General features: G+C 40.7%; 1 long non-coding RNA gene across 1 annotated transcript; it reads right to left on the bottom strand.

The window, feature by feature from the left end:
• Window positions 1–375: 375 nt before the first annotated feature.
• Window positions 376–15,075, bottom strand: LOC121693396. The gene is made up of 3 exons (XR_006025488.1): window positions 15,015–15,075; window positions 6,409–6,571; window positions 376–768 (listed from the first exon to the last, which is right to left on the bottom strand). It is a non-coding gene; the product is annotated as an uncharacterized LOC121693396 (long non-coding RNA).
• Window positions 15,076–19,922: the final 4,847 nt, after the last annotated feature.

Genomic DNA, 19,922 nt, shown 5'->3' with positions numbered 1-19,922 from the left:
TCCTCTGATTGATGTGACTCAGAGGATGGAGAGGGAAAGAAAAAAAAAAAAAGCAAACAGGCGCCCAAAGGTGAGCTCATTCATGAGAGGCTTCACAGTACTTTTCACAGCGACGCCATCTCCGCTCAACCCGCTCCCCTTCACTTTGAAAGTCGGAACAAATCTCCTGACATTGATCCCGCCGCCTCCGCTGGACTCGTTTCATTTCATCGGTGCGCAAGCGGGGGAGAGAAAGAAAGCGGGAGATGGAGGTAGAGCGAGAGAAAGTGAGAGAGAGATAGAGAGAGGGATAGAGAGACCTCTATCTCTGCCCATCTTGACAGACAATTGTATTTACTATTTTCTTTTCACAAGCCAATAAAGGGAGAGCCATTATTGCATCAGATTAAATGAAAAACTGTTTAATGATTCCAATTTATAACTCTACAATGAATAATGCTACATTTAAGAGCTGACAGGCGATGATAAATGGGGGCTCATATAAAACGTATTCAGACTGAAGAATGGCTGGAGATGAATTTCACACTGATACAAACCACAGATAAAACACAGTGAGAGCCACTAGAAGGCTTAATAATGTGCTATTCATTCTGAAGTGATTATTTCTGGTTAATATAAGAGCACAAATTAAAATATATATATAAATTCTGGGAGATTGACATCGGGGATATTAAGGATCAGACGGTGAGACATGCAAGCCCTGGCACCTGCTCTGCGGGTGGGGGGTTCTGTGTTGTTGATGCATCCTCTGGAGGGGTGTTCTTGTCCCTGTTGGAAACACATTTGAGCACATATGTGTTTTCTCAAGAGTCTTTGGTGTCTCCTCATGTTTTACTGCTGCTATGTGCAGCACTGGTCATGTTTTAAGCATTAAGTTTGGTGAGCTGTGTGTATGTGGATGTGTTTGCTGTTTTGTAGCTAAGGATCAGTGTAATTGAATATCAGCATCACCTTAATTGAGGGAAGTGAACTCTTTTGGCCATGAAGCATGCAATGTTGTCCTCCCTCCCCTAAAAGGAGACGGTGTTCTGCAACGGTCAATGCGCAGTGGTATCCCTCAGAGGAGCCTTTCTAAATGAATCACATGCTCTCAAGACGCCAAATTCTTCACCTTTTTTTTTTTTTTCTTCGCTGGCGAGCAGACTCTACCACCTCTTATCTTAGGTGACCCCACAATCACAATTGTTCATTTCTCCCCAGCAATCTTCGTTGATTAGGTACAAAACCATTCTGCATTCCTGATCTAGCGAAAGTCGTCGAAGGCATTCAGTGGCTGGAAGGGAAGATGCACAAGGGTTCTGTAGTGGGCTTGGTGAATTGTGGCGATCCACCTCATCATTCCATTCCATGGCCTCGGAGAGATGGGTGCGCGCCCCATCTTCATCATGCCAGCTCCCTCCACTTTGTTGTCGGTGGCAACCTGAGCGCACAAGAGGACGACTGATAGCGCCCTCCCTCCCCCAGATTTGAATGATAAAAGTGCCGTGCTAATGAGAAAATGCTAATAAGACTCTCTTTCATGAAGAAGCAAGGGCCGGGGGGTTGGTTGGGGTGAGGTGGAGGCTAAGGGGACCCATGTCTGAGCGTGACACCTGGGCCTTCAGATGAGCAGGGGCAGGCATTGTGTGCAGATCCCGTGCTGCACATCCCGAGAGGTGGTTGGAGGAAACCCCATGAGGGCAAATGGCCGTGACCTCCACCTCCCCACCCACCCCCTGATTGACATAAACATTTGGTGGCCCTTGCAGAAGACCAGGATCAAATAAATTTGGCCAGAGATTGACTAGCTACAGTTTCTCTGCAATCACAAGGGACTGTTTGGTTTCACCTCTGCAGCCAAATGGCTTAGGAAAAAGCACGGCTAAACAGCCTGGACTGACTATGCTCTTCTCCCTGCGTACCTGGCTGTGATTAGACTGACATCAGGGCTGCGTTCAATCAGTGCCGGAGACAGAGGCTTGAATATGTAAGACTGTGCTGTGCTGCAAAAGGGAAAAAAACACGCAGAACAAGAGCTGACTTTTGATATCCAGAAAGGGGACAGAGAGCAGGTTTTGGGTGAAACAGGAAACGTGTTCGGTACACTCTCCATGACCGTTAAAAGTGTGACAGTAATAGAGCAAATCAGGAAGCAAATTGTTAAAAGAAGGAAAACAAATGTGTGCATGTGTGAAAAGCTAACATTACCTATGCATTCCTGAACATGCCATGATATAACAATAATGTAAAATGTAATAAAACAAACTTAGATGAAAACCTAATTACCACAGGTAATCCTGTCATGTTTTTTGGACCTTAAACTGTATTCAACAAGCACTGATTCAAAACATAAATGTACACATGTGCATGAAGAGTTCGAATGTGAGTGTTAGTGTAATGGTGACCACTGAACTAAAAGAAGATCCTATTTAGATCCTGTGCCTGTATACACATGGATCTGCCGTACCAAGGAGTAAAACAGAGCATGTGTATATGCCTTCAAATGTGTGAATCTGCCTCAAACTGGACCAAGGAGTAAAACAGAGCATGTGTATATGCCTTCAAATGTGTAAATCTGCCTCAAACTGGACCAAGGAGTAAAACAGAGCATGTGTATATGCCTTCAAATGTGTAAATCTGCCACAAACTGGACCAAGGAGTAAAACAGAGCATGTGTATATGCCTTCAAATGTGTGAATCTGCCTCAAACTGGACCAAGGAGTAAAACAGAGCATGTGTATATGCCTTCAAATGTGTGAATCTGCCTCTGATCACCACTACTCAAGCAGTCCTCAAGATGCCATTGCCCGTAATTACCTGACACCTTGATTGTGCCACACAATGACAGTTCAGCTCTCTTGAGCCTCTTAGAAACATCCTAGCAACACCCAGCGGCCTGCCTGTCTTCGTGGTCATCCACTCCCACCCCCGCCGTTGGGGCAGGGTCTTTGGCCCTCTGATAAGGAGCTGGGGGGCCAGTCCTTAAGAGCCACCGTGCTAAATGAGGCCCTGCCCCGGCTTTTGTTCGAGCCCCATGGCAGCAGCTCTTTATGTACACAGCTTTTACTCTGTGTGTTTTCTGGCCCTTAATTGCATCAGCCCTCGACGGCCTTCCAGTCAATCTATAGATCCCGGCGATGACATCACTCCGGGGCCCTTTTCTGAAGGGTCGGGCCCAGGTGATGGGAGGGGTCAGTGTGGGAGAGGACGTGATGGTGGGAAAGACTTTAGTGTGCAAACGACTGATGATCCCCAAGTGAACACTTTGTACCCCCCCTCCTATTATCGCACACCTCTTGAGTGGACGTGCTTATGCTCACATGGACAAACACGCACACAAATGCACAAAGAGACAGACACACACACACACACACACACACATACACAATAGCAGAGAGTGAGAGAGAAGCATGCATACAAACGATATGCCAAACTTAGACACAGAATAAGGAATTAAAAAGCATGCTACCATTCAGTGCAGAGATACTTTTATGTGGATATTGGGAGACCTGTAGAGTTCCCATGGTACACTATACATGAGTTCTAAAACTTGGTCATTACTTTAAGTTGGTCAATAAGTTACTATTTTGCAGACCACAATTAAAAGAGTCCATACCATTAAACTCAAAAATTCAGATGAGGAAAGTGTCAGGTGTATATAGAGCCTGCTATGCTTCATTGTATAATAGTATTTTATGTATGAGTGTAATGTTTGAAAATATGAAGCATTTTAAGAAGAAGAAGTAGCACAAGAATAATATTTCTTCAGGACCCCTTCTGTTTATATTGCAGCAAACCACTGTTTCCTGAGAGAGACAGAGATTCAGAGATGGATAAATAGACAGACAGAGAAATTAGAGGGAGGCATCCTTGTGTGTTTTGTGATTCAATGTGTGCTGTTAAAGGTATAATTATGCTAGCATAGTGGTTATATAGGGATATAACCTATATAAGATTGTCACCCGGGAACTTGGTGGCATGTAGCCCTACTAGACTTTTACGGAAAAATTTCATTTGGTCCCCGGGGGCCACTCCCGCCCCACAAAATTGTTTTGGTATGTTTGTCCCAAGGGCCCACATTAACCTAGCCCATAACCACTCATTTGTGATTTGCACCCCCCACCCCCCCGGTAAAAACATTAGTGTGCAATATCATACTGCTTTAATCTTCAGTTGCAATTTTCTGAACTGCACCAAATTTCATGTGTATGATTAACCTGAGATCCTCTAGGGGTATGCCAAGTTTCGTGGAATTTTAGCTTACAGTTTCAGAGCTTTGTGGCTTGTGTATTCATGGTAGGATGATTTTCACATGATATGAAATTCCCATTTCTTCTTGAAGCCGAAATAAACCTGAGAATGTTTATCGGACATGCTTGGTTTTTACTTCAGGAAAGTTCATCTTACACCAGCTTATTATTATTATTATTATTATTATATATTATTATATAAGTAAAATAACTTTAACCTTAGCATTGGTTGAGTGATGGAGGCTAGTTTGATCGTTGGTGTATTTGTGAAACATAAACACGGTTATACCAAGCAAATTGATAACAGCACTGTAATTGCCTCTTTTGACTGTCATCCCATTCTTTTCTGACCATATTGACAGGAGCTAAGTTAGTTAGCCAGAACGCTAACGTTCGCTATTGCGATGGTTTGCTGATGGAAGATATACAGCACAGGGCTGGGACACTTCTGCTGGGAGCTCTGCAGAGAGACCTGCAAGCAAATTGCTATTGCTAAAACTGCATAGTTTCTCTTTAAAAAAAAATGATTTACTGTATGAGCCTTTCAATAGCAAACTAGATAGTTGGGCTATTCAAATACATAATGCCCCACCACCTTGATTAGAACCATGTTATGGGAGAGCATTTTTGCATTGTGTTTGTTAAAAATGACTCGGCCAATTTATCAGTTTTTGAAAAACTGAAATATCTAAATTGGTATTGGCCTTCAAAATCTCATATCAGTCAGGCTTTATAGGAGATGAGGACAAGTTGACATACACACATGCACAAACACACATCCACACACACAGACACACTCACACGCGTTCACGTACGCACGCACGCACGCACCCACCCACAGGGACACACACACGCACACAGGCACACACACACAAGCATACACAAAAGTTGCAAGAGTAAGGGATGGAGCAGGAGACAAATTGACGAGCACAATTTATTTTCGGCGAAAGGATGTACAGGACTGAGCGTAGGGTCATATTTTGTACTGCTATGCGGTACATCTAGTTGTTGGCATGACCGAACATTTTACATTTACATTTAGTTATTTAGCTGATGCTTTCATCCAAAGCAACGTCAACAATCAAGGTACAGTGGGACAAGGACATGTTAGGGCAGCAATAAGTACTACTACTTCTCGCATAGAATAGAATGACAGTTTGAACATGTGCTCAGCAGCCCCCGTGTTTTCGTTAGAGTGTGTGTGTATAGTGTGCACTGCAGGGTCGGCTGGTGTAAGTCTCTCACATGTTCAGCGGAGCAATCGGCTCCATCCAAACAATTTTGTCGACCTTGACCTGGCCCTCAGCTCACCTCCAGAAGAGAGTGAGTGAGGGCTGAGCGCGGTCAGGGTGCGTGCAGTTGTGATGATGAGGGCCAATCACATTGAAGGGCCTCACATCCAGTTCTACAATGATTCCCCAGGCTGTTCCAACACCAATGTTTGGACTGCGAAACAGTGTAATTATCTTTTTGTTTACTTTAATAAGGACACACCCGAGTGCTGGGCCGACATCACGCATCCACATACACACACGGCAGAACGGTAGGGGGGGGGGACCCTTCCAAAGTACGATATTACCCTCTTCATATGATGCAATTAAAACATTAGTAATTAATTGGTCCCAACTAAGCTAACTGCTATGCAAATTCCGTGTTTTTGGAGCATTAAAGAACACAAAGATCCTCTCACCCGACGCCGAGCGGAGGGGTATTTAGAGTTCACCTTTGGAAATGTTATTTTGAACGTGTTGTGATGGCTCTGTTTAATTTCAAGAGGTACTTATCTCAAAGTCAACATCTTACTCCTGTTTTCCTGCTGCTGCGCTTCGCTACCTTTATTAGTTGGTAACCTGGCAACCACAAGAGCAACGCTTTAGTAAATGGATATATTTGGGATGTAATAAACCCAATGCGCTCCTCCAACTCTGACCCTGACGGTGATTTGGGATTTTTTTTTTGTCCCCCCCTCTTCCTGCCCAGGAAGGTGTCAGTTATAAACGTTACCTTGTCTCGGCAGGTGTGCCAAAATGGAGAGGCCCATCGCTTTGAGGGGGTCACCAACCCGATGCTGTTACCCCCCATTTATTTAAATAATGGCCCCCCATTAGCACTATGGAGGGGATACCCAGTGGGAAATGTCGCTCACTGTTTTTGGTCACAGGATAAAAGAAATAATTACCTGAGAAGAGAGAGCTGGTGGTGCATACTGGAGTTTTGCTGAACTCCTAAGTCAGCTGGAGGAGCAGCCTGGAGCCACTAGGGGGCGACAGAGGGGATGACAGCTGCAAGCTCAGTCCTCTCCTGGCACAGCACAGGCACAGCTCTCATCCTGTCAGGATGGACTCCAAAAAGATAAAAAACAATTAATAAAAAAGACAATGTTTACTATTATTGTGGCTAGAGCAATTAGTAAACTAGGTCCAGGTCAACAACTAGGTCCAAACTAGGTCCAGGTCAACAACTTTTACCAGCCTGTGCTGGTGGACATTTAGATCTCACATACTGATATTGAGACAAGAGGAAGAGCATGTTGTGACATATGGCATGGGAAGGAAATCCAAACTAAGACTATTTTGTTCTTACTTTAAGTTCATCAACAAGTTTTTGTTGTTGTTGTTGTTGTTAGTCTAGGAGGATGCAATTCTGAAAAGTGATTGTCCTTACCAAAGATCACCTGTCTGACCGGATATACCATTCCATTAGTACACTTTCAACATTTTCACTAATATTGACATACATTGAAATAAATCATATATTTGGTAAATGACAATGAAACACAATACAAAAGTACTGGTATTGTCTACATAACTATGTATAACTAAGTTGAAAATTAATCTTTGATTAAGGACATCACCAGCTCTTAAGGTCTATTAAAGATACAGCCTTTTGAGACAAAAAGAACAATGTAGTCACATTGTCACATAAATGTGTTTATCTGGCACCCATAAAGAGAGTGCGTAAGCAAGCACTGCCCAACAGTGCTTGCTTACGCACTCACTCTTGTTGTCACACTCTGATATTTGTACATGTGAATAGGATAAAGGTGCTCTTTATGTAAAGTACTCATCAATGCAGAGACCAAATTTCACTCACGGGATCAAAAGAGTGTGTATATATACTTACATACATTGTCACTTTCTCTGCCTAATGCAACCCAAAGACACCCTAGTAATACAGTGAATGAGGAATATGAGTAGTCTTCTCTGTTTTCACTGTTTGTATGGGTTTATATGATGCCAAACAGATGCTCAATAAGGCTTTCATGAAGTTCCTTGAGTTCCTGGAGCAAAAAGCAGTCTTTCAGTTTCCAAAGAATAGGACGCAAATTTGATTCTCCCTAAATTGGATTTCATTTTTTTTTTCTCCAAATTGTCATCTTGACTGCCTTTGAGAAAAGTTTTCACTTTCCCACGGAACATGCTAATTGCCCTTATGGGCCTGGCTTAAAGAGTTTAATTATCCTCATCTGCAGAAGCCACATTGAATTTTTTAAATTGTGTTCACCAACCCTTTTCTGCTTTTATTTTCAACGTTTTTTTTTATTTTTTTTTAATTAAAAGGCCCCATAGATGCACAGATGGGTAATACTTGTCTTGACAGGGTGCAGTTGAGTTCAAGGTAAGTCCTCTTTCAACTCCCATTGTATGCCCATTCTACCTGAAGCATATCAGGGCCTTCTCCCCACTCCAGAAATAAAAAAAAACAAACACCGTGCCTGCTGCACAGCCGGCACACGTACACATGCACACAAACACACACACAGCTAGAAGGGCACTCAGAGATCTCAGGCCTTCACCAAGGCCAAATGCCTGTTCTCGCAACATTACAGTAAGTGTTAAAGGGAAAAAAGCCTGGAGCCACCCCTCGGTTCAGATCAGTGCCAACGTGTTCATTCTAAGCCCCTGCTACACCCTTCCCACACGTTTCATTTAAAATTAGCCTTGTTGCGTTTCTGTAATTGTGTTGACAGACACACAAACGCAGTCCTGGAAACATTACCTCCTTGGTTGAGGGAATGATACAACGCACCTTAACACAGAAGGGCTAATAGACAGTGGTTGAATGGCAGTGGCATTGCTTGGGCTTCCTCTAAGCTACAGGAACATTCTGGTAGGATTGTGAATGGCCCCAATACATTAAATCACAATTATCTTAAAGGAAAATGTTTAAAATCATGTAGCACTTGCTGCCTGGCAGCTCTAGCTGTTGGCTGCAGCAACTCAAGCTAGGTAGTGCCCTTTTTTTTTGTACCTATAGTACACGGTGACCTCGAGAAACAGAGATCTATGTGAAAACTTGCTTGAGTTCTCCTTTAAGAGCAAAATGCCTTCACCACTATGTTGAGTAAAAAGAGAGCACAGTGCTGATAAAGCCAAACAGCTGAATTATGTCAGAACAACTAAAATGAATGAAGTGCAATGTCAGAGTTCAACTACTAAGCCAAAGACCAATGCTACTGCCAGGACAATCACAAGAGGAGGTCCTCTACTCATTTTAGTGATGTCAACCTCTGAGGATGTGACTACTGCAACTTCACAGATGTAGGTAGGATTTGCACCCACAGTATTAACAAGTAGATGGTAGCACAACAATGGTTAGAGAAGGTGATTACTAAAGAGTCTTAGATTCTCAGCTGATGCACTATTAATGCACTCTGAACGGACGCATTTGTTAAATATCTTAACATTACTTTTGCATGGAATTAGAAAGCCAAATGCCTTTATTGAACTCCAGTAGGGAAATTTCTTTTTAATACTTTGGTACAAGTAGTTAACACCATGCAAGGAATGGAGATATGTGTGTAGGTGTGATATCTGCGTGTGTAAGCTGCAAAAGAAGCTGCAAAAGCAGGTTTTTTTTTAAACCCCAGTTGTGAAGCACAGTAGATATGCATCGTAGCCTACAATATATCACCCTACGACACCCAAGTGTGAGTGGCCATCCATAGTGGAAGGGTCATTACACTTCAATTCAACCATGGCAAACGCACTTAGGTCTCTTTTATGTAAGATCAATACTTTCCAAGATACAGCCAGTTTTACAGGGGGAGGGGGTGTTTGTTTGGCCTTTTTTTTGTCAACGTTCACAAGCCCATAGCACAAGAACTAAACCATGTAGGAGGCTCAATTTTTACTTGCTGGTACATAAATAGGAATAGTATGTAACAAAACCGTCACGTTTGGTCCGGATGATCTTGCATGGTCATAGCTGTCCCTCAAAGATGATCAAAATTTTATTGGAGATTTTAGCTGGGCTCTGTTTAGGCCTTTAGAAGACATATTTGTACTCAACATAGGCTCTTAAGATCCCAGATTTACAAATGTATTGGGATGGCTACCAATGCAAAAACTCAGAAATAACTAAATCCACTCATTATTATTGGCTGCCTAGGTCTGGATATGTGATTCAGTGAGTTGTTAAGAACTTCTTGCACAATGTGAGGTAGAATAGTTTAGCATGTTGAATAAAACCACCACAATTTTACTTATCTGGACCAAGATTCCACTCATAACTGAAGAACAAAAGTGTGAAAGTTTGCTTTCATTCAGTAAGCTCAGGACCTGTTATAAAAACATCTGAGTTAAACCATTATACAATATGTCTGTAAAGGAACAGACACATAAACAGGGTGCTCTGAACAGGGCTGTTCAGACAGGGTTGAATACGGTGCTGTGGTGGTTCTTCTTTCGGGTATTTTAACCAAAGTATGACAAAGATTCTTTATTAAGACCTCAAATAAACTATTTAAAGTTGTGGGAAATGTGGTGAAATGGGGCCTTTCATGTGAGTCCTTGGTGGTCAATGTAATGCCTTCTAGCTGACAGAGACTCAGCTTGGCCTCATGGAAAACACCGTCTCATCTTTGTCCTTGGTGCCACAGATCAAGATTTCTGATGCTGTGTCAAAGATATACAGTATCTGTGTGCCTGGCTGTACATATCACTGCTTGCTAAAAACACCCAGGAACTTGTGTTTGCTTTGCCACGGCGTAGAGGTGCCGAAACGTGTCAATACAAATCGTTCATACTGATCACAAATAGCATCTGCCTAAATTAAAGGTGCAGTCAGGGATTTCACTAGCCTGACGTAGCCATACTGACCAAAAGAAACATACCAGAGTAGTTCACCCTTACAGTACCTTCAGTATTCCCAGAGAAACTCCACACAGGGTTTTGTTTTTGTTTGGGCAAAGCCTGTTCTGCCTACAGAGACCGGGTTTTTTACAGTGTCATCATGGAATGGGCAGCTATTGGTCGTGAGGAGATGATTGCTGAATGTGACAAAAAATGACGTACTTGAAATCGTGTAAATGTGGGACATAGGCTTGCCATGGCAGTGCCATGTTCTCTGACCGGGAACATTTGAAACACAACATCATTGCTGCAAAAATGTTCCATATATTAGAAAATTATGCACATTATGCCAGATATATTTCTGCATTAGCAACAAATCAGCAGCAAACCTGTGTTAGGTTGATGCAATTAATCCGATTCAATCCGATACCCTAAAAGTTAACATATTTTGGCTGTTTTTTTATGTTAAGAGGGTTAAACCCTTGTCTGGGAAGAGTAATTAGTCTGGTGTCTGCTCCCACAAGTCACACTACAGCACAGCCAGTGCCAGAATGTCTGGAATCATCAGCAAAGATGTAGCCTAAGATATACATTTTTTGTCTCGGTAACTAGCTCCAAAGTTGCAAATGTGTATAATTGCAAAAATTATTATACAGAATATGTCATGGTACGCATTTTGGTGCAGTTTAACATGTGAGAGATGGACCAAACACTCAAAATGGCATATCCTGATTAGCAATATAACATTCTGTTCCAAGTGATGTGGCAAGGGCATTTTAAAGGATATCTAACTATAGCTACATGTATCAACAAATGTAACAGATACATTAATTGTTGTCTTGCTCTGCCCACCTTGTGCCTTTGACCACATCTTTATTGGCCACTCTGTTGAACTCTCTGGAATGTTCATTTACATGCAACAGTGTGCATTCCGCCTGTCTTAAGTAAGGGATAATGTATTGTCCACCAGTAATTATCAGAAAATAAGTCCCGACAGGGAGAACAGAACCCCGACGCGCAGCGGAATGGAACTTTCTGCAGCACTCTGAAGAGCCGTGTAATAAGTTAAGATAATCACCTACACTTAAAACAAATGTTTTTAATGCATTTTCTTACTTAAAATGGTTTAAATAATAGAAAGTTTGAAAAAAAAAAAAATGTAAAAACAAAAAAAAATTAAAGGGGGGGGGGGGGGGTAGTTGGTAATTTGTTGCCATATGGTGTGCAATGGTTGAAAATGCTGTAAAATCCATTTAAAAACTTTACTTTAATTACAAGTCTTTTCAAATATGAACTAAATTAAGCTTGACTTAGTTATGCTCTGATATATCTAGTTTTATACCTAATATAATACAAATTCAACTGTATTTTTGGCTCTTAAGTGATGATATTATGGTAAAATTGTCATAGTGTAGGAAGAGAAATAACCTTCCTGTAGGGACATAAAACTAGATGTACCGCATAGTGGTACAAAATATGACCGCCGCTCAGTCCTGTACATCCATTCCGCGAAAATAAATCATATTAATGAATTTGTCTCCATCTTCTACTCCATCCCCCACTCTTGAAACTTTTGTGTATGCTTGTTTGGAATGTGTGTTTGCGGGCCGCACACAAAGTAGCCTACTGGCGCTGCAAAGGTGAATAGATTTTTGTAGCATTGTTATAAAACCTTTAAAATCTCTAAACAATCACAAGTAGGGCAGTTCATCACAGTCCATCCATTGCAATTGGACTGATGAAAGGTCACTTACACCTGTAGGCTACATTGTATTTGGGAAAAGCAGAGGGTAGCAGCATTATTTATTTATGATATATTTATTTATTTAGCATATATTTATTTATTTATTTATTTATTATTAAATAAAACAATCCCTGTCAGTTCCATGCAATTTTCAACAGCTATCAAGAAGAGAGGTCATGTCATGGATTTTTGTGAATGTTTCTTCTTCTACATATGCATAAGTTTAGTCATCTAGTTCATATGATATTCAGCCAGTAGCCTAGAATACCAGTAGTCTAAAACAAAATGCCGTTTTACCCAGTGGTGTAAATAACTGACATGTCCAAAAGGCCCTTCATGAAATGCGTTGCTAAACTGTTCATACATTTTAACGGGCCAAGTTGAAGAGCTACTGTCCGTTATTGTTTGTGCAAATAATATGCTGATTAATGTTCCCTTGCATTTTGCAACTATGAGGTCAATGGTTAGTCTGGCTTTCGCCAGACCAAGCTCAATCTTTTAAGAAATCGAAAAGGAATCGCCGGCAGATCAGCCTAGTCCATGGTAGGCGCCCGATAGAAATATTGTTTAACCCTTTAACTGACTGCTCAACCGTTTGATTTTTTGTTAAGATATGGTGTCTTAAAGTGTGCTCTACCAAACTGTTTTAAATTTAAACATATGGACCCATATCTACCACTTGAGTACTACATATTAAGCACAAAATATTTGCTCAATACCTCTGTAATATCGAAGGCCACACCTTCTCATTATACGCGATTTAAGAAATTAATTTACGCGATTTCGACCATATTTTGTGGAGTCACATCTACCAAGTTTTTAAAGCTAAACTTTTCTTCATTATTATGTAAAACTGAAGTGGAATAACACTTTGTATTAACTTACATTAAGAAAAAAAATATTTTCATAGTTGAATAATTGTTTGAAAACATACTCTACCAAACGGTTGATGTGCCTGTCAATGGTGAAAGTCAGGTCCGTATAGATAATACTTGAAAACATGACAAAGTTCATGAATTAATTATATTAACCATTATATACTGTTTTCAAATGTATACTACTACTGTAAACACAGCATATATATATGTTTAAAAAGCATGCATACGCATGAAATATATCAAATAGGCTTATCAGCTATAGCTAATCTATGCTAATTCAATGCAATTCAATACATTTTGGTCTGTACCATGTACCTAAATAGCACAGATCTAAAGGTATCAGCCATATACCCGATTTACCAATACCCAATGTGTAATGTATGGGCAGCATACTAATGAGGAGGGAGGGACATGTCTCATGTCATGTTAGATCACATCCTTAGGGTCTAAGCTTTCAGAAAATATATGGTTTATATAGTTGAACCAGTTTTTTCTAAATGGCACAGACCCAAAGGTATCAGCCATATACCCGATTTACCAATACCCAATGTGTTATGCATGGGCTGCATACTAATGAGGAGGGTGGGACATGTCTCATATCATGTTCGATCACATCCTGAGGGTCTAAGCTTTCAGAAAATATATGGTTTATATAGTTGAATCAGTTTTCTCTTCTTAAGTGGTCTGCAGGTACAGGAATGAGTATTTCTTGTTAACATGATTTATCTTAAACTCTGGGACCAGGGCTACAAGATAATACCACTTTTGGGGGAAAAACTGTTTTCTTTCAGTAAAACACAATAATCTCATGTCAAAGTCAGATAACTGACTTTTACCATTAACAGGCACTTCAACCGTTTGGTAGAGGTTCATAGAAATTGAATGGGAGGGTCCTTTGAAAAAAAAAATCACAGATTTTTTATACTACAGCCTAATAGAGCAAGATACAAAAAAAAAAAAAATGTCATCACTTTTATCATGGTGTGCCAGTTTTGCGATTGAGATATCCACGCACTGGCGCCCCCCCTGCGACGTGTTCGCCCCCTAGTTTCAGAGCTATTCTAAATGCAAAAATGCATAGAGGGAGTTATGACAAAACCGTGACTGTTAAAACTATAAGCTATATAAGGTAGGCCCTATGCTAGGCCTATTACACAACATAAATTGTCACTAGGCTATGCTGGCGACCCAAATAAAATCTCCTTTGGGAACCAATGGCTTACAGTATCAAGCGGACTTAAGCTGCCACCTCTTGGCGAAATAGTTTTCAGTTTTCAATCAGTAGTAATACATTTCACGCAGCTGTGTGAATCACAGAAAGCGCGAATGAAGTGGACACTTCTAAATGGAACCCAACCCACTGTACAGTAGCTCAAGGTCTGTGGCTAAAGCATGTGTTTTTTAATCGCATAGACTACAACTACCAAGCTGGAATCAACGCACATCGACTCCCCTCTCACACCCTAAACACTCACTTCGAACAAACAAAAAGCGTCTCAGTCTCACGGTATAGCCATAGGCAAAACTGTATCGGACCGGTGTAACGTTGGTACTAAATCATCCATCGCAAAGAATGATTTTTGTAGCACGTGCAACAAATATGTGTAGGTACAGCCCTGCCCTGGATACATCTCTCAACGTGCACTCTAAAACATTTGGTTTAGATGGAGATGTAGATCATCACGTTAATAATATATACTAATAATATATAATAAAATATATTTTCCATTACAAAACCATCACGTAGCGAACGTGTTGTGGCTAACTCACTTAGCTCCTGTTAGTAGCCTAGGTTATGGTCATAAGCAAATGAGATGACAGTAGAAAGATACAATTAGTGCTGTTATCAATTTGCTTGGTAGCCTATAACCGCATTTATGGTTTTCTACAAATACATCAATAATCAAATTGGCCTCCATCACTCAACCAATGCTAATGGTAACATTATTTTACCTACGTCTATTGATATAATTTAAGATTAACATAGCCTACCTGCAGTAAAAACCAAGCATGTCCGATAAACATTCTTAGATTTATTTCGGCTTCAAGAAGAAATGGGAATTACATGTCATGCAGAAATTCATCCTACCCTTATTAGACGTTCTCTGCATAAAGTACAGTCTTGTCCTTGTAGGAAGGTAGTGTCTTTCCCCACTTTAGATTAACTTCCAACAAATTTACGTCTCACTGCAATGATGCGCCATCTGGTGGACAAACGACTACGTGACGCCAATACTGGAAATGCAGCCAAATTATTATGATGAATATTTGGTTCTCCTTTAATCCTACTGCATTTGTAATTATGTATCGGCCATTCTAATTGCCGATACTGATGGTATGTGCGTGCCTGTGTGTGTGTGTGTGTGTGTGTGCGTGTGTATATGTGTGCACCACCATCTACAGGCCAATGAGTGTACAGTCACTAAATGTACACATAACTTAATTTTTTTTAGACCCACCCATGGATGAAATTCTACGAAACTTGGCATACCCCCAGAGAATGTCAGGTTAATCAAATTTGGTACAGTTCTGAACATCTTAACTGAAGAGAGGGGCGATTAAAGCAGAATGATATTGCATTTTCATTTTTTACCGGGGGGGGGGTTGCAAATCACAAATGAGTGATTATGGGCTAAGTTGATGTGGGCCCTTGAGACCAACATACCATAAAAAATTCTTCATCCTCGGTGCCACGGTTCAGGAAGTTATTTAGGAAAAACTGCATTTTTTGGGTTTCGGGGGGCCCAGCGCGGGGGGGGGGAGTTGCCCCCGGGGACCAAACAAAATTTTTCCCGGGTATCGTTGAGCAAAAATTCAGGAAATAGATGACGGGGGAAAAAAAAAAAAAAAACTTTGACAATCCCTATATGACCGCTTTGCTAGATTCGCTAGCGGCGGTCATAATAACTGTTTTGATCAAAACCAAAGTTCATGTTAAATAAAGTCATCATTTAGATGACTATGTTTCATTATGATTTACTTTCATTTCCCATATTCATATCACAGTCAGAGGACATATTCAACTGCACTGAGACCGCACAAGTCACAGAGCCCTCCCCTTCAGAAAGTGTGCAAATCCAAGCCGTACACACAGAGAGACATAGGTATCCTTCCCATATCCCCCTGACACACTTCATGCCTCATCCATATCTGGGGTCCCACACACAAGGATCAACCTAACCTAGGGGTCCCCGGTATGGTTTATACTACAGGCACACCCTGGGCATGCATTGGATGGCTCCATAGCAAGCCAACCCACTTCAAGGAGAGAAAGGTCACCCCTTTTGCCCTTATATTTGGGCCTGTGAAGTACTAAAACTGTAGCCATAGGGCCAGAATGGTGACTGATACGTATTGCGGATAGATGCTGCAATGTTGTTCTCCTCCCTGCTGCATTATAGCTAATCCTGACACTTCATTGGTGGAAGAGCCAACAATGTGCTTTTATCTTTCCCAAAATCCCAAACAGAAATGATGAAAAGAGCATGTCTAGTTGACTGTATAGTGAACAATAACACAAAATACATCTTACCGCTCCAGTCACTATAATATCTGGACCTTATTCCACAGATAAGTTGCAAATTGGTAAACATTTACAATATCCTATAATACTCATGTCTGGAATTTCATTTTTTTTAACTTTAAAATATTATCAAAAGTTGTAAATATCACAGTGCTATGTAATCCTATTGAAATCATATGATGTCATTCAGTTGAATGGGCATAAAACAGTTCCATATTTGCATGATGTGGCCATATGGCAATAATTATATTTTGCCAATTTACAACTCATTATATATAAACTTGTTTTAATGATAAATTGTTCATGTTTACATAGTCCAGACAGTGTTTACATTTTTTTCTCAAAGAAATAATGGCTAAATTCAGAATTTTGGCCATCCAAAGGTAGCGGACAGGTGGTGGTGGTCACAGTGTTACGTCTCTGTGAAATGTGAAGTACTAACAACATATCCTAGTCATGTGACCTAACAATTATTTTTTCATAAAAAAATTAAAGTCCCCTTTTTCACTTTTAAATAATAAAATATAGATTTTGTGTTACTACCAATTAGAAACACTAAGATATAATAAGTGTTGCCATATGGCAACACCATGCAGTAGAAACTAGAAACTAGAACTCAAGTGCCTCAGGTCTGTAAAAAGCTTTAAGGGTGCCATTTCAATATGTCGTACAACACACGGTCAAGTGGGCCTGGGGACTGAAATATGGATGCTATTCACTGAAAGCTTTCCAACTAAGCCAAAATTTTGATTCTTTGTCTGAAAAGCCTCTTACATTTAAAGGAATATGAAGATAAAAGAGGAGAAAGTGGTTTATGAGAAATAAGTTGGAGAGACTAAATAAATGCTTTCATTGGGACAAAAATTCCTTATCCACTTTGGTGCTCAAGAGGGATGAAGATGTTGGTTAATAAATCAATGACCTGACCTTGAAGTAGTATTCAAGCATCTGTCCTCCTTTTCAGTTGGCATGCTTTGCAATTGATTAAAAACCTTTTTCAAAATGATGCTACGTAAAGATATAGGGCCCTATTTTCGCGATGCAAAACCTGGCGCAAAGCAAATTATTATCCAGACGCAAAGTTTATTCCTATCTTAATCTCGGATTTTTCGCCATGTGCTTTACTTTTATTAAGCTTTGCGCCCAGGGGTGTGGCAGAAGGTGTGTTCTGGTTTTTAGTAAAGCATGGCTTAGTGGAATACCTGTTCCATATGGTCTCGCGTGCAGGCAGATTCCTTCAAATGCGCCAGTGACCATCAAAATACCAATGCGTTGTTTGAAGTCACGCTGTTTGCTGTTAAAGGGAATGACAGATGTCACTCTCATTGGTTTTAAAGGATGTTACACCCAAAACACACCCATGACTGATTAAGAAACATAAGACCTACCTTTTCGCGCCAGGCACCAACGTTTTATAACAAACCACACCCAATGTGGACTGGACAAACCCTTAAATTTAATTTAGCTATTCATTAGTGACCATGCGTTTTAGAACGCTAAAATAGGGCCCGAAGTCAAACAAAACTGCTGAGGAAGGCCTTAGTAAAATGCATCTCGATGACAATACAGCGGGGAAAATAAGTATTGAACACGTCAACATTTTTTTTCAGTAAGTATACTTCCAGTGAGGCTATTTGTATGACATTTTCACCAGACATTAGTATTAACTTAGGTAATCCACACATATTAAAAAATCCAAACATTAAAGTCCATAAATTGAGTTATATTGAGTTATAATAAAGTGGAATGACACAGGAAAAAAGTATGGGTGGATTATCTGAGTTAATACTAATGTCTGATGAAAATTTCATGCAAATAGCCTCATTGGATTCATCCTTACTGAAAAAAATGTTGACGTGTTCAATACTTATTTTCCCCGCTGTATATTTAGCCTATTACTTCACACCAGTACCGTGTTGACCACCATAATGCTTCCAACCAAGCTAAGGTGAATATGCTCTGATCTGGGCACATTTCTCAAAACCATAGTTGCTAAATAAGTTAACAACTTTGTTGGTGGCAATACAATTTCCCATTGCCAACCAACACAATTTCCCATTGCCAACCAACTAAGTTGCTAACAGGTTAGCCACTATGGTTTTGGGGAAATGCACCCCCTCTTTTGCACTTACAATCACATGAATGAATGTTAACTATATAAAAGGTTTTGCAGTCAATGGCCACACATCTCAACCGACATCGGACTTCGGCTCTTAGCCAGCAGTCTGTTGCTTTTGGGTTCTTACAAATATTGGAAGCAGAACAAATATTTTGATTTCTCAGAAGCTCTAGCCTTCATTTTCTCTCTTTTTTTTATAGAACGCATCATAATTGAATAGGTTTGCTATGTCCAGCAGTGGAGGAGCCTTGTTCTGGGGAGTTGCAGACAGCAACATAGTTTTTTTCTTTCTTTGTTGCTAACTTGAAAGGTGCTTGTGAAAGCATTCTCAGCGTTCTCAACTAAACACATCTCACTTGGCCTTCAAATGCTCTCGCCTTACAATACCTGTGGGTCAGGTGCTAGGAGTGGAGCTTTAAAGAGTCTATAAGTAAGCCTGTTTAGTTGTTGACTACTATGGGAGCAGCCCAAGGTGACTAAGGGACAGTATATTACGTTCTCACACTAACTACCTACTCTTTGCAGAAGTAAACAAAAATGTTTGCCCATGTTAGGGGCAAATTTAAGCAGTATGTAGCGATACTTTTAACCAGGATGTACTTCTGAAAATTTCTGATGTGGGAGAGCCAAATGTCAGATGTGTATTTCCTGACAACTCCACAGAAGATCCTCTGGTAGGCAACAATGACAACTAAATCCACCTCAAGTGAAAAGCTTATCTTCCATTGATGTTAGTCCGCCTGTAATGGCTCACTGAAGAGAGACATGTCAGAGTTTTGCTGGCCTTTCCCACCAAGGCCATCTACCATCCCCTTGCGAGACCTTGGAGTGCTGTATAATCCTTTCGACCAGCCACTTTTGTCTGGCACAATAGGCCTCGCTGTTTATGTGATGCCTCTCATCATACAGTGCATTGAGTAGGTCACATTCATCTGACCTGGCGGTTTGAAGGGCACGCCATTATTGTGAGATTGCTTAAGGCATGTATCGCAGGGGGATATCGATATGCCTTTTCTCTCATGAGAGGGCTTGTGGATGCACCGCAGGGTAATAGCCAGCTCACAGGATCAGGAGTTCTTCCCTGACAAAAATACATGAGTGCACCTCCATGCTAATTGAGTATTTTGTTCTGTCCAAGGAGCAACTTAGGTAAAAATGTGTGAGGCTCTCACCCACATTTGTGTGTGGAGAAGCGCTCTCTCATTCGCACTTACTCTCTTTCTCTCTCTCTCGCGCTCACTCTAGCTTTCTACAGGCGGCTCTCTTCAAGTGGCTGATATATTAAAACTTGAACTGATTGATTTGAGAATGCTGTGCATTGGTGTCTTTTATCCCTGAGCTGACTACATTTGAAG

The sequence above is a fragment of the Alosa sapidissima genome, chromosome 19, assembly GCF_018492685.1.
Source record: "Alosa sapidissima isolate fAloSap1 chromosome 19, fAloSap1.pri, whole genome shotgun sequence".
NCBI classification, from domain to species: domain Eukaryota; kingdom Metazoa; phylum Chordata; class Actinopteri; order Clupeiformes; family Clupeidae; genus Alosa; species Alosa sapidissima.
Note: the sequence above shows the minus strand (reverse complement) of the source record. Positions and strands in the feature narration are given on the sequence as shown.